The sequence below is a fragment of the Ursus maritimus genome, unplaced genomic scaffold (genome assembly GCF_017311325.1).
Source record: "Ursus maritimus isolate PB19 unplaced genomic scaffold, ASM1731132v1 scaffold_9, whole genome shotgun sequence".
NCBI classification, from domain to species: domain Eukaryota; kingdom Metazoa; phylum Chordata; class Mammalia; order Carnivora; family Ursidae; genus Ursus; species Ursus maritimus.
This window is the reverse complement of record NW_024427107.1, coordinates 65,746,744-65,759,086: the sequence shown is the minus strand read 5'-3', so window position 1 is coordinate 65,759,086 and position 12,343 is coordinate 65,746,744. Positions and strand designations below refer to the sequence as shown.

General features: G+C 52.5%; 1 long non-coding RNA gene across 1 annotated transcript; it reads left to right on the top strand.

Moving 5' to 3' along the window:
• The first annotated feature begins 203 nt into the window (after positions 1 to 203).
• LOC121101713 lies at positions 204 to 5,203 on the top strand. Its single transcript, XR_005833712.1, has 3 exons — positions 204 to 418; positions 607 to 822; positions 4,176 to 5,203. It is a non-coding gene; the product is annotated as an uncharacterized LOC121101713 (long non-coding RNA).
• The last annotated feature ends 7,140 nt before the right edge of the window (positions 5,204 to 12,343 follow it).

Genomic DNA, 12,343 nt, shown 5'->3' with positions numbered 1-12,343 from the left:
TAAGGTACTTGCCTGAGGTCCCACGGTCACGGAGAGGCAGAGTCAGGATCCAAACCCAGGTCTTGGTGTCGGTAGGCTCATTATAATGTATGTCCCCTGAAGCTAGAAGCACAGCTCCGCTCAGCAGCCGCGTGAGACCGTCTTGCCCAATCTCTCAGCCTGAGGCTGAAGAAACGAGAACGCTCGGAGAAGGCCGAGAGACAGTCCGGAGCAACTGGAATCAAGCTGGGGCCTGTGCCTCGGGCCTCCTCTTCTGCCTCGCCTGGCTTGGGGTGGCTCAGGCGCGCACCATCACAGGGACACGCTGGCCCTGACTCCGGGACCAGGAATCCCCGTGAGTGCGAAGCAGGGGCAGGAGCGGCCTCTCCGGTCACAGCTAAAGCGGCTTCACTCAGGCATCCTCCCAGCTCCACTCCAGGTGTGTGCCAGGCCTTGGGGGGCGCAGCCCAGAACACAGGGCCCTGCCCTGCAGGCTGGTGGGTGACATTTTCCCTGCCACTGGGGAAATAGAAGCTCAGGGAGGCAACTTGTCCGAGGCCACACTGTGCTTGGTGGCAGAGCTGGGGCAAGAACTCAGAGCAGACCCAGTGTTTTTCCTTTCCACAGGCGGCCATTGGCCAACGGAAAAGAGTCGCCAGCAATGAAGACGGGGAACAGAACGGACGGCGACTGTGTCATTGAGTGTCCAAACCAAGACAATTTCGAGAGCGAAAGGGGATGCTATTAATAATTACACCAGGAAAGCAGGCCCACACCAGATTGTCCCAGGCAAACGAGGACATGTGGTCACAGGACCCACGAGCCTGTGATGGGCCAGCCACGGTGAGAGCAGCTTTTGGTGTCACGGAATCCCCACATCAACCCTGAAAAGTGGATGCTGGTTTTAGATCTCCTCTGGACAGGTTCAGAAATTAAGGCTCGGGGGCTGAATAAAGATCCCAGAGCTGGCAGGCAGCTGTGAAAGAGGGATGAGTGTGTAAGATTTGGGGCCTGAGGGAAGACAGAAAGCAGGCCCTAGTCACTCAGTCTGGCCACCTGGGGGAGGAGTTATGGCTGCCGTGTGTCCATCATGATGGGCAGTAGCCATGGCAAGCTGGTTACTAAGTATGTCTGATCTCCCCCCTCCCCACCGAGAAAGGAGACCACGGGTGGCCCAGGACAGCAGAATGCTCTGTGCGATGGGGGCCGGGGCAGGGGAGGGCTCGTGCATAGGCCCCTCATTCCTGGAGCTACAGGGGAGCTAGAAGGAGCCGCCGCCTGTGGCTTGGCCTCCCTGGGTGGCGGCCTCTGCGAGAAGGAAGTCCTCTGCTTCCTTCCTTTTTCTCCTAAGCAGATTTGAAAGCAACCACTCCGGGGTCTTAAGGGCAAAAGGGGGAGCTGAGAGAAGCAGTCACCTCCAACATGTTGGACAGAGGGCAGTATCCCAACCCAGACAGGGCCAGGAGAGGGACAGGAGCGAGGTGTGCAAGCCAGCGTGGGCAGACTCTGCCAGACCTGACCACGGGAGATCAGGCCAGCCTCTGTCTGCAGGACTGTGAGGGTCCCGAGGGTCTGTGGAGGCCCCCCCACGGTGCCTTTGGCTCTGGGCCTGGGTGCGCCAGCCCCACCTCCCAGGCCTCCGCTTTCTAACAGGAAGTGCCTTTCTCTTTCTATGCTTCCCCCCTTGGCCTGCACCCAGCTATCCCCGGCCCGAGTTGGGGTGACTTTCAGGAAACTCATTGTGAAAAACCCAACGACTCCCAACGGGCTGCCTCCAGCCACCTGGGGTGAGGTGCCAAGATGTGGGCAAGCAGGGCCACCGAGCTGTCAGCATGGCCCTGACTCCCTGAGGCCGAGGATCAAGGGTCCTGGCGGCCCCCTCCCCACGTGCCTCCCTCCCCCCTGCCCCCCGGGCACCACTGAAGGAGCTCCAGGCAGAAAGGGAAGACACAGGGCCTAAAGTGAGAGACTTAGAGGAATAGCAGAAGGCTTCCTGGAAGAAGTCACCTTGGATCCAAGGTGTGAGGGATGCTTGGAAGTAGCCAAAGAGATGGGAGATGTTTCAGGCAGAGGAAACAACTCCATGGGGAAGCCTAGAGGAATGGAGAGAAGACCGGTGTGACTGGGGCAGGCTTGGAGAGAGGGAAGAAGAGTAGCTGGCTGTAAAAGTCAAAGGCTTTGCAGACGTTTAAGATGGGAGGCAGAGGAGTGACCCCATCAGATTTGCCATGTAAAGATCCTTTGGACAGCTATGGAGGAAAGGACTGGGGGAGCAGTTCTCACCCCGGGATGATTCTGCCCCCAGGAAACACGTGGTCATATCCACGGACATTTCTGGTTGTCGAAACTGGGTGTGGGGGTACTATGGGCATCCATCACCATCCCAGGTGGAGGCCAGGCTGCTGCGAAACACCCTGCAAGGCCCAGAACAGTCCCCCTCCGCCCCAGCAAGCAATATCTGACCCAAAACGTTGATGGTGCCCAGCTGGAGACACCCTAGATCACGGGAAAGCAAAAATGGCAGCAGGGGGAGTGCTATGGACGTTAGTGCAGTGAGCCTAGCAGGAGAACACGGGGCACCAACGAGGGTATCAGCTGTGACAACAGAGAGAGCAGACAGATCCGAGCCAGTAGGACTTGGTGATGGGTTCTATGTGCAGAAGGAAGGAAGGAGCTGGCGCCCAGTCCCATCCATCCTATCCCCATAAGTCTTCTCACTTCTGTTTTGTCTTTTTCATTCCCACTGTCCTCTCCTGTGGACACATGCAGGAGCCCCCAGCTGGCATCTCTGGCCTCCAGGGACTCACTTCCACTCCATAACGATGCCAGAGTGATCTCTCAAAAGCTCACCTCTGGTCAGTCACACCCTTGTTCTGGAACCTTCTGTAGCTCCCCAAGCCAGAGAAAATTAATTGACAAGACCTGCTTGGCATTCAAGTCCTACCCATCCTCCCTTACCCATCCCCAATCCCACATCTCTCGTGGCATACATTTTTGGTTGCTTATCCAAAATCCATCTCCTCATTTTCCTGGCTAACAGAACCCCAGTGTTGTTTGGTCATCTATCCCTGTCCTCACACATGCTTCCCTGGGCCAGTCCAATTCCAGCCTTGGAAACATGCAGAGAAGAAGAGGAGTGAGAACTCCAGGGAAGGTTTTTTTTTTTTTTTTAAGTTTTTATTTAATTTGGGGGGGTGGGCATGAGCAGGGAGAAGGAGCTGCAGGCAGAGGAAGGAGAAGCAGGCTTCTCCCTGAGCAAGAAGTCCGATGCAGGGCTCAATCCCAGAACCCCAGGATCATGACCTGAGCTGAAGGCAGACGCATCACCGACTGAGCCCCCCAGATGCCCGAGGGGAGGCTTCTTTGCTGATACACAGACGTTCCTGTGAAGGGATAGTTCCTCGTCCTCTGCTAGACACTGTCATATTTACATGTGGCACCTGAATCTGCAGCAGCCCTCCTGTGGCCATGGAGGGACAGGCTTTGGCAAAATCTGGGAGGCGAGGATGGCAGAACAGGGGAGGGAAAGAACTTGCGTCCCTGGCGAGGTCGTGGAGCCATCGTATCGGCCAACCTAGAAGCGACCCACCCCAGGACTTCTTTCCAGATGCAATGAGCTGGAGTTTTCTATTGCTTGTCGGTAGATCCTGATACAAACCCAAGTCCCTTCCTGCTTCTAGACTCATACTGTGCCTTCCGCTTCCACGCCATCCCTCATTCTGTTCCCTCTGCCCGTTTGTGAGACCTCGCCCCTCCCCTAAGGACCAACTCAAATGCCACTTCTGATCCTGCCTCGAACCCACTGACCAGAAGCAGCATCTCCGTCGTCAGCACGTGACCTGCAGCTTTGCCCTGGTGCGTATCGCTCTGCACCTGTCATTGGAGTCATTCGCCTTGAGCCTGGTGGCCACAGCTAGACTGTGAGCCCCGAGAGGATAGAGCCCACGCATTATTTATACTGGGAGCCCTCACAGCACCCTGAGAGGTAGCTACCAGCTTCTGCTGACCCCTATTCCTAACTGTGCTCATTTCCTTTTCCTACCATAACAAGTTATCACAGATTTAGCAGCTGAAAAAAACACAAAGTTATTATATCACAGTTCTGGAAGTCAGAAGTCTGAAATAGGCTTCCCTGGGCAGGACTGGGCTCCTTCCTGGAGATTCCAGGACAGAATCTGTTTCCTTGCCTTTTCCAGCTCAAGATCACATGCATTCCTTGGCTCAGGATTCCTTCCTCCATCTTCGGTACCATCAGTGACATCAACCCAACCTCTGCTTTCAGCATCACACCTTCTCTGACTCAGACCCTCCTGCCTCCCTCATATTAGAACCTCTGTGATTACATCAAGCCCACACGATCATCCGGGATAATCTCTCCATCTCAAGAGCCTTAACTTAATCACAGCTGCAAACTCCCTTTTACCATGTGAGGTCACATATTCACAGGTTCCAGGGATTAGGATGCGGACATTGGGGGCGGACGATTCTGCCTACCTCACCAACTAGAGCCCGAAGTTAAGCAGCCAGAAATGCATTAGAAGGACAGTAGTTCAACAGCATTAAATTAGAAGAGAGACCTCAGGGTCAATCCAGGTTCCTAAATATTATAATGCAAATTTCCACTTTGGCATTTCCCAGGATCTAACCAAGTTAGCTCAAGTCATAAAAGACTTGAACCCAGAATTGGGACAAATAAGGCAAAAGAGAGCTGAGGGACAGGGAGAACAGATGCAGGAGACTTAAAATCTGAGACCCACCTCCTCCGGGTTGGGAGTGGTCGTCACACCAGGGATGGGTCCCAGGGGCCCCAGAAGAAGGAACAGCAAAAACATAGAGGCTGGGAACTCTTAGAGCCTGTGACACTCAAAATTTAGCTGTCCTCCATCCCACGGCCCCAAAGCCCTGCTCTCTGTTATCAAATAAATAAGGCCACCGTAAGGTGTTAGTGGCTGGTGACAAGTTGTTCTGTTATTCAGACTTTGGTAGGCGTTTTCTGGTAAACAAGAACCTTAGCCCAAGGAAGAAATCTCACGTGGTGGAAATTCAGTATCATAACAGGCTGACGGAAGAACCATCTGGCTGCCCCGGGGTGGCATACATGGTGGCGAGGCCCCACCTCGGTTGCCCTGGTCACGACTAAGAAGTGCTCCCTCCAGTGACTAATACGTGGTCCCTTTAGCGGACTTCTCCAAAGCTACTCCCAGGACTGCAAGCCCAGCGGCCATAGCCGCCAGCTCCCCTGAGTGACCCCAGCAAGGCCCAGCTCCTCTGCACCCTGAGAAGGCCTCTCTCTCCAGGAAAAAGAGAGGGAGACAGAGACAGTCAGCAGAGTTTTACAGAACTTAAAAGTGGTTACCATCAAAATAATCAAGGGCAAAGCAGGTCGTCTCCAATTCCCCTTTGAAGCGATTTCACAAACTGAATTCCTTCCCTTTGACCAACTTTCCCAATCCTCACATATTTACCTTGCGGGGGAGGCTGCTAAACCCCCCAGCCCTGTGGCAGTGCTCCACTCGACACGTCCCCCTGACAGCCACCCTCAGCTCTCCTCGAGAGCCAGCAACCCCTCCAGCAGAACACGGTGCCAAAGAGTGAGCAGAAATTCTCACCATCGCCCTCTGAGGGGGATCGGGCTCCCATTTTACAGACAAGAAAACTGAGGCTCTGAAAAGTTAAAGAACTTGCCCAAGGTTCACAACAAGCTAGTGAAGCGCGGGGCTGGTATTGGAGTCCAGGCCAGACGGTCTCCAGGCCCAGGGCTCTGCCCACCGCATCAGTGGTTCTCGGACTTTCAGCCTCAGGCACACTTTGCGCTATTAAAAATGACTGCGGTCCCCAGCAAGCTTTCATTTTTGTAGGTTATATCCATTCATATTTGCTCTATTAGCAATTAAAAATAAGGAAATGTTTATTAACTCACTTAAAATAACAATAATAAACATTTGGTAAACCTCAATGTTGAACTTGAGAGAAGACAGCTGGATTCCCGTATCTGCTTCCGCATTCAGTATTCTACAACATGCCATATGAGTTAGAGTCGAGGAAGAAAATCCTAGGACCTCACAAAAGCCCTGAAGTGTCCCTAAACAAGACTTTGAGAATCACTACACTATGTATCCTGCCTCGTTTCTGATGCTCCAAACTCAAGTTCCTAAAATGGGGCTTGCACACGGTAGATGTTTATTATGTCTGTTGAATGAATAAATGAGGAAGTCCAGGGCAAAGCTGAGTGAGGAAAAAGTGGAGTCTTAGGTCCAAAAGCAGGTTTAGGCTTTCTCTGTGGGCTTCCATGACCCAGGCCCTGCTTTGCCAAGGGGTGAAGAAGGAGAAAGAAGAGTTGACAAAACTTTCTGAGTCAGAGTTGCTGTGAATGGTTGTGCAGGTTGTGGACTCTGCAAGAACATCAGAGATGGTAAGTGGAAGCAGGAGTCCAGACCATGTTCTGTTCACCAATCCTTATGCCCTGAAGCAGGGCTGAGGAAGGGTAGCATTTTTCTAAATTGCGCAGTGCCGCTGAGTGGGCCAACCGCAGCCAAGGCCTCATCCCATAGGTGTGAGCCCCCGCAAACACATCCAGATATAGCAAGGGGTGGGTAAGTCCCCAGTTCTTAGCGAGGGTGGCAGGTGATTCTGTAGCCAGGCAGGTAGGACTACAGAGACTGGACATGAACCCTTATTTTAGCATCTCTTACATAGCATGGACTCCCTCTGAACTCACGACAAACCCACACAGCCAGGGGCTCTGGTAGGTACCCACACAGATCGGCACCCACTGTCCATGCAGCCCTGAACACGAGAAAAGGACATCAAGGAACTAGCAGGCTGCTAGCCTTTCTGGTACTGCAGGGGTTCTCAACCCTGGGGTATTAATTGCCAATGTCTGGAAACATGTTGTTGTCACAGCTTGGTGGGGCAGGGAGCGGGGGGGGACAAGGAATGCTACTGGCATCTAGCGAGCGGGGCCTGAGGACACGTCTCAACATCCTGCAATGCACAGGACAGCCCCACCAGCCAAGAATATCCACCCGAAATGTGAATAGCACTGAGGCTGAGAAAACATACTGCAATGAAAATACGGGTTCTGAGCTCCGAGGTCCTGGGTTCGAATCCCAGCTCGGCCACTATCTCATTCCGTAAGTAGGGGTGGGTCCCTTAACCGGCTGTCGTCTTCTGGGAAATGGAGGAGGAATACCTACCCTGCACGACGGTTGTGAGGATAAACCAGGGGAGTGCCTGCCCTCGCCAGAGGACAGTTGCCGTCCCTCTACTCAAACAAGCTAGTGGTCACAGTGACAGTAACAACCTGGTACCCAGAGTCTCTCACTGGCTGGCACTCTGCTGGCTGCCTGGTGAATGGCATCGGTCTCTGCTTCCTCTCAGGAAGCTCAGGGCCCGGCAGCCAAGGAAAGTTCCACGATTGCAGCTATTTAAGTCGGCAAGCATGTGAACAGAGACTGGAATGTCCAAAAATAAGAATGTTTATGGGCGGAAAGGTTTTTTTTCTCTTTTTTCCAAAAAAAGAAATCTTTAATGTTATTTTTATGTTGTTTTCCCATCAAAAGGAGAAAGAAGGGATGGGGAAAGAATTCAACTTGTTTTTTAAAAAATAAAACATGTAAAGGATTGAATATGAACACAAGTGCCCTTCATCTTAGGCCTTCACGGTTGTCTGGGCAAAAATCTAATATTCGTACTTCGAATCATTTTCTACGCATCGCAAAGGCAGGTGCTGGATCTTTTGTAAAGTGGAGAATAGTACCCTTTATGCGTCTGCCCTGGGCATCTGCATTTCATTTTGTATAAAGCTGGACCCTCCTGCAGAAGCCAGGTGCCCTCTAAGTGTTGATGACAGGTAGCAGGTACGTGTGGTGGGTGGGGACAGTCAGAGAAGACTTCCTGGAGGAGGCAAGATCTGAGCCACATTTGTGAAAGCCGGCCTCAGTGGGGAAGAGGGAAGGCCACCTGAGGGATGGGATGTCATGTGCCAAGGCTCAGGGACAACAGCCCCAAGGAGACCCACCCTGGGAAGGCCTTGGAAGATCACTCTGAGCAAGGTCCTCCCAGAGCTGCCTGGGCTCCAAACTCTCAGGTAGAAAAGCCAGTGGGCCAGGTGGAAATGAGTCCCCAAAGTTTCCTCACCGCCATACCCTCAGCTGGTTCATGGCCTACCGCCGGGAAGCAGGGTGTTCTCTTTCTCACACTCACAGCGCCCCATGCCCACCCCCTCCAGGAGGCTCCAGCCCTGGGGATTCTCTACCTCCCACCCAGCAGGCCCTGGGCCCTCCTCTGCCCACCAGGGCCCACACACACTGCAAGCTGTGCCCTCCTGGACACCTCCCCTCCCCTCTCCGATGACATTCACCTTCAAGGGCGGTTGGAAGGAACCATGAGGAAAGTGCTAGACACCCTGCCTAAACCCACTCCTTCTTAAGGAAGAGTGCGACCAGCCTCCTTCCCACACCCCCACCCCTTCCGGGCGGCCTCCTCTCCGCTTTCGGGGGTTTCTGCCTTGCAGGGGGACAAATGCCAAGCCCCACCCTACATGCTCTTTTGAGAAATCCTGCCTGAAACACAAAAAGAAGCGACCCAAGACTTAAAAGCTTATACAAGATCAAGTTTCTGGTCAAGGCAGCAATGAGGGAAGCCGACTTTGAATATCCCTCCCCTCCTTGTTGAACCTACCACACCTCGTACACATACACCCGTATAATAACAAAACCCCCTTCGCCACGCCCCTCCTGAGCCCGGGCCCTGTGCTGAGCGTTTATACACAGTGGTGCACGTGGCCCTTCTCCCACTTGGGGCAGCACGAGAGTTTGGCCGACCCACACTGACCCCCCCCTCCTTCTCCCATGTCCTCCTTTAGTAGAAAGGTGGGAAAGGCAAGTAATCAACTTCCCCATCTTCTCTGCAGCTCAGGGGTTACCATATGGCACAGTCATGACCAGCGAAATCTAAGCAGAAGTCGGCCGGGAAGGGGGAGGCATCTGGGAAAGTTTATGACTTTCCCAATAAAAAGTCAGCAGCCCCAGCTGGTGTGATGGCTCCCTCCTTCCTCCTGCATGGCCCATGGGCATGGTGCCTCGAGGCCCAACAGTCGTCTCTCAACCAGAAGGGCCGACAAGTCAACACACCAAGATGGCAGAGCGCAAAGATCACAAAAAGCTCGGATCTGGATCACATTGTTGTTGAGTTTCTGCACCAGCTCTTGCCTGCCCACCTCCGGACCTCTTGCCTTGTGAGAAAAAAGTAATCCCCTCATGATTTAAACTGCAGTAAGTTTTCTATTACTTGTCCTGAGACACACTCTTAATACATTATTCAAATTGTAATCTACGCTCCAACCAAAACACACAGACAAACCCAAGTCCCACCCCAGCACTGTCCCTTAATGCCATTAACCTAGGCAAGCCCTTCCCTACCTCCCGAACCACCCAAACGGCCCACCCTAATCCCAGCACCTGCACGTGCCCCCAAACCAAACACCCTTCTCCACAGGGAGTGGAGGGGCTCCTTCCGTCATCCACCCCCCATGACACCCACCCCACCTTCCGGCCTGGAGCTATCCCATCCTCCCTCAACCTCCCCCCTCGCTGGGTCTCATTGACTACCTCCACCATCCTGCAGTTCCTTTGGGAAGAGAACTGATTTCTCCCAAAGGCCAGTAAGAGTCAAGTTAGGTTTCTATTTTCTGAGTCAGGACAGATTTCCTTGTCCACCTGAGATCACGTACCCCTCCCAACCCACAGTGCAGAAAAACTCCTCTCTGTGTGAAAAACAAAAAACAAAACAAAACAAAATAAAAAAATAAAAAAACCTTTTGCCTTCTCTTTAAGAACTTTACTTCAAAACACTGGACCATGTCCATCATTTGACAAACATGGCGTTGGGCAATATCTCCAGGGGCCACGAGAGACACTCGGGGAAGGTCCTTCCATGTAGGGGGAGCAACCAGAGTTACAAAGGGCTTGGAAGTGGCCAAGCCAGGGTCACTCACTTACGTAGGCGGGAGACAGAGGAACTGGAGAAGAAAGAGGAGGAAGGGTCCACACACTCAGACTCAACACCTTTCGCTCCAAGGCCACTGCCCTGAGGAGAGCAGGAAGTGCTGCTGCCCTCAGGGTATGATGGCGGGAGGTTGGCGCCAGCCTCACCTGACCACGGAGGCTCACCTACACACCCCATCGCTCCAGATCCAGATCCTGAACCGCTAGCCGTCTATGCTGTGATTTTGTTACGCACCCACAGCTCTGCCTGCTAATGCAGAACTGGCTTGTGGGCGCAGACCCAGGCCGGGAAGCCCTGAAGAGGGGGATGGAGACCAGGACAGAACCGGGACAGAATCCCAGTGACATCCCTTCCAAGTTGCATGATCTTGGGCAGGTTACTAACCTCCCTGGCTCAGCTGTACCTTTTCTAGAATTGGGATAATGCGCATAGTAGGTACTTCCTAAAACTATAGTTTGAAAATGCAATGGGATTAGAAGAGACCCTGCAAAGAGCACCTCGTGCATGTGGGTACCTAGATGCTGGGATGGGGGACAGGCACCGGGGGCGGCAGGCAGAAGGGTCTCCTCCTCCCCAGGAGACACCTGCCTTCAGCCTTCTGAGGGCTGAGACAGGCAGACGGCTGGGGAGCCGGAGTCACCAGGTTAAAATGTCTCGCCCACTTACAATCGCAGATTAACGACAGAAAACGTGTAGGAATTAAGAGCTCACACCAGGATTCCTCTGAGAGAAACAACTGTCTTTGTTCAGGGTGTGGGGGGAGGAGAATTATAAATACCTTGCTGGGTACGTGGGAGGCAGGGTGAGGCTGGGAGGGCCCATGGGAACCTCTTGATGGTGGCTGTCAAACTCAGTGGCACCACAGCCCGTGGTCAGAAATACTTCTAACACAGTAACCCAGTAGCCACGTGTACAGAGTGACCTGCATGTGTGTGCACGTGTGCGCACACACACACATGCACACATACACACACGCACACGTATATGCACAGGAAAAAAACGGAAGAGATGGACTGGAGTTTGGGTTTGGGGTGTCCGTGGTAGTTTCATCTGGATCTCAAGCAGCAGGATGGCCCCTGGTGACAAGTGGGTTTCGTGTGCAAGAACAGAAAGAAGACACTCCCAGCTCTCCCTCAACCGCCCCCTGAGGGCTGTGTCTCTGTGTGTGTAACCCTTCGCCATGTATCTGTTGCTGGGAGTCTGGGGGAATTTGTGTCTGCGTGCCTCTGTGTCTGTGGGTCCCTCTATCTGTGTGGCTGTCACTGTCCACCCCTGCAGGCCACGAAGGAAGAAACACAGCCACCTGTGGCAGGTTCCAGGGTTCATGCTCTGTGTTTCCTGGGTCCTGTGTCACGGGATTAAGAGAAGCCTGGGCAGAATCCTGGCTTCCCTCTGGAATCAGAGCTGGAAAGACCTTGGAAATATGTTGGCCCAAGAATATTGAAATGGGGTAAACAGGATGCGTATTACAGGAGGGCAGAGAAGCTATGGAGAAGGAGAAAGAGCACGGAGTCAGAAGTTCTAGAACTGAGCTCTCCAATACAGCAGCCACGAGTCATTGAGACCAGTTAGCCCTAGAAATGTGGCAAGTCCAAACTGAGAAGTGCTGTAGTATAAAATACACCCCATATTTAAAAGACTTAATATGATTGAAGAATGTAAAATTGCTCAATAATTTTTATATTGATTGCATGTTAAAATGATTATATTGGGGGTATATTGGGTTAAAAATATATTATTAAAGTTAACACTACCTATTTATTTTCACTTTCTTTAAACGTGACTACGAGAATCAAATTGTGTATGCAGATCCCATTTCTGATTCACTTTCTATTTCTATAGGACACACAGAATCTTGTACCAGACATTTAACTTCTCGGAGCCTCAATTTTCCCAACGGCACAATGGGTGTGATAATGCCTATCTCTTGGAGGTGTAGTGAGTATTCACGGAGAGGACAAATGAAAGCACTTTTAAATCCTAAAGAACTCTTCAGATGAGGGGGTGGGTGGTGGTGGTAATTCATGGCCCAGAGAAAGGGTTAGAATGGATAAAAGATTGGATAGTTTGACCTTCAGGCAAACACCCACAAGACCAGCCCTTAGAGTAGGCAGGGCGTATGGCTATCTGCTCACCATGGTTTTGGTGCTAGACAATGAATGACCTTCCAGCCCCATCACACCCCATAGACCCATTACCCTGACCAACCCTTTCAAAAGCCCTTTCAGCAACTGGCCTATGAGCCAGACCACATTATCCTCACCCTCCACAAGTCTCAACTACCCCTCCAGCCTCCTCTGATCTCCGGCTGTCTCTCTCCAAGGGCAGCATGAAGCTTTCCTCCCCAGGGCATTCA